Source organism: Poecilia mexicana, unplaced genomic scaffold (genome assembly GCF_051168715.1).
Source record: "Poecilia mexicana isolate PSO_F unplaced genomic scaffold, ASM5116871v1 scaffold_1, whole genome shotgun sequence".
Lineage (NCBI taxonomy): Eukaryota > Metazoa > Chordata > Actinopteri > Cyprinodontiformes > Poeciliidae > Poecilia > Poecilia mexicana.
The window spans coordinates 20,753,004-20,756,347 of NW_028263370.1; the positions used below are offsets into that span (position 1 = coordinate 20,753,004).

The following is a 3,344-nucleotide window of genomic DNA, read 5'->3' on the forward strand; positions in this document are numbered from 1 at the left end:
TACAGCCAAAAATGGCTTGGTGTTTTTTTTTTTTTTTTTTTTGTTTTTTTGGGTGCTTGGACTGTTTCTACTAGGCTGTTTCTGCCCTGAACAAAAATATAAGCTGGACAGGAAGTCATCATTTTGAGTTTTAAAGTCATAAATACAAGATATCGAAGCAGAACAAAAGACCAGCTTGAATTTCTATCTCATAATTATGACTTTGAAACTCAAAATGATCACTTTAAAACTAAAAATCGAGACTTATTCTCATATTTATGCCTTTTTCATCTCAGTCATGACTTTGAAAATAAAATGCGACTAAATAGCCGATGTTAATATGATTGTAATTTCACGGATAAAAATAGTACATGACCTATTTTTTTTTTTTTATGTTGTTGGTCAAACTAAGGATAACAAAAAAAGTCTAGCGCGACCTGCCGCCCTGACACCAACTCACACATCTTCATTCACAGTCTTACTTGTAAATCGATTTTTCTTTTCTTGGACGTTTTCATGTTAGCTTGTCGATGTCTCAGTTTTATTCGCTGGGAAAATCAATAAGCAGCTTGAGGTGACTCTGCTGCCCTCTAGTGGCGAGAAGCCGTAATGTTTGGCTGGTAACAATTGGAATGCATTGTGGGAGATGTAGTTTGTAGTCAATTCGTGCTCAAAACCTATTTTAAGTCAATCATTGGCCTATAAAATGCTGGGGGGCCACATGTGGCCCACGGGCCTTGAGTTTGACACATGTGCATTATGCCATTGAACTGCCAGTTGGTAATTGAAGTAAAGTAGCTTCGATTTCAAAGAAGCCTACATTGAAGTCGATTGGCAAATGAACCATCACCAAAGAGGAAGGCTCTTGTTGTCTCACTGCACCCCAAGAGATGCATAACCTACAAAAACAGTTTCTGTCTGGTTTTGAACCAGAGACCTTTTGCGTGTAAAGCAAACGTGATGACCACTACACTACAGAAACTCATGCTCTTTCCACTGTTCCTGGTAGATGATCCAAATTTTGTTAGAGACTAACGTCAACGATGGGCATGAAACAATGTCAAATACTTATACCACAGATCCTCTCAGAGAGCACAGTAACTTGGTGAACAAACTGCCAGACTTATACTCATGCCTAATTTAACATTACAGTCCATAAACTAAGCCTGGGATCAAAAAAATTGTGGAAGATGTCAGGAGCAGAGACAAATGGTTCCACTGAGACTTGAACTCAGATCGCTGGATTCAGAGTCCAGAGTGCTAACCATTAGAGGGAACAATAATAGTAACATCAATTTGTGTATGGTGCCTGCAGCTGTGATGCATATATCTAAACCCAAATACAAGTATAATCTGCCCTTTAAGCTTATGGCTATTACAAACTCCAAGCAGAAAAGCTTGGAATGCTTTTAGTAATGGCAGTATGGATATTGATTAAAGTGAAGCAGAAAACTTTGTTGTGGTTAATAAGAGTGTGGTGAGCTAAGTGTAACTGATGGGAACAACACTAATGTCTATTTTGCTATCAGAATAATGTAATCATAACAATTACTTAATCCAAATTTATTTCCAGAATGCACACATTAACATGAATAATCAGTGTAAAAATAATTAAAGGTGCCAGATTATGAGCTCAATATTCCCTGTACGTACTAGAGCATAGAAAACCCCTAAGTACTCTATTGCTGTTTTGACAATAATTAAGAAAGCAAGTAGCAACCATCATTGTCAATCAGTTTGGGAAAATTGTGATGCCATTTTCATATAAACTGAAGTTACATACATGCATAGCAGTTTTACAGACAACAAGAACATTTAGTTTTCTTCCAAGGTAAAGTATTTATTGAGTTGAATTTTCCATGTTAGACTCTATAAACCTCAGTTAGTATATTAAATTTAAAAGTTTGCTTTTTTTAAACTCGAAGAGTTACCTGTTTTACTCAAATATGAGCATTACAGCACAACTTACTCTTGCAAAGTTGCAAACATTGTGACAAGACTTCCAAAACAATATTCGTTAGAGAGACAGAAACAGAGATTTTCACCACAACACTACTTTTTTTTTGTTGTTGAAAAACAAACACAGTACATAATATGCTCTAATGCTTCATAACAACAGCCAAGTATAATTATTGGACTGAAGATTTTCTCATAATTTAGTTTCTATGCTCCTCTGCTCTGGAACAAACAGTTTTGTTTACTGCAACTTTTTTATCAAACAATATGAATAATTAACTGTCTGATGCATTTTCTTTTTTACGGCTTTGTTTTTTATGCTTTATCTGCTTTCAATCCTTTTTGCTTAATGTCCTGTAAAACCTCTTGGATTGCCTTATGTATAATTTGTTCTGTATAAATAAACTTGTCTTGCCTTTATATTCTGCCATAGAACCTGAATACTTTACAGTCAGTGAGTCGAATATGAAATCATAGAAGACTGGAACAAACTGGGTTATTGACTCCAAATGCAAAAGTAAATCTACAAGAAAATTACTGAGGTGCCATAAAATGTTATAAATAAAATGTTATGTAGAACTCTTCAGAATAGTCCTAACATATATTACCGCCTCGGAAAAAAATTAAGAACACTGTTGCTGCAGGTACAGTGATGAGGAAAATGAGCAACCATTTACTGCAAATGAAATGTCTTGGTTTGCTGATTATTATGCTTATGCTTTTGAAAATCTGGTAGATTCAGCTTTTTAAAAGTAGGATTTTTGGCAGTTTTGTGGTCCAGAACATTCAGGTCTGTGGTAACAAACAGATGTCTGGAAAACTGGATAAACTGAAGTGCAGCGGATCCCAGCCTATTCTCGGTCCAGTAGTCACAGATTCACCCATTTGTGTGTCTTTCTGTGAAAAATGCCACAAGGGAATATGAAATAACAGGGCATAATAAAACTTGACACACTATTGGCTGATGCTTGCAAAGAAGCCAGTTCATTAGCACAGTTAATTTTTGATGCAGATTGGCTGTACTCTCAAGAGAAGACATGAGGAAGACTGAAGATATTAAATTCTGCAGTAGTGCCAAGATGCTTTCCGCTGTGTGCATTAATGCTTATTGAGGTATATTTGGTGTTTAAACTATTAAAATATGCAGTTATAAGCATTTTTACATAGGGGCTCTGAGCTATTTAAGTATTTTAGCTATTTACGGACGGTTGTCGTCCCTAACCTCCACGAATACCAGGAGTCCACTTTAATGCCTGAAAGAAATAAAAAGGCAAACATTTCTCCAAAATTATGTAAGAGTGTGATGGAGCCTGATAGAAAATGACAAGTTCAAGTTATTGATGCTTAAGGAGTTCAAAAAAATGACATAATCAAGTGACATAGTTATCGTTTCCAGTGACTACACCAGC

At 35.8% G+C, this 3,344-nt stretch overlaps 1 non-coding gene across 1 annotated transcript; it reads right to left on the reverse strand.

Moving 5' to 3' along the window:
* Positions 1-888: 888 nt before the first annotated feature.
* trnav-uac (transfer RNA valine (anticodon UAC)) lies at positions 889-961 on the reverse strand. Its single transcript has one exon. It is a non-coding gene; the product is annotated as a tRNA-Val (tRNA).
* Between the last annotated feature and the right edge of the window lie 2,383 nt (positions 962-3,344).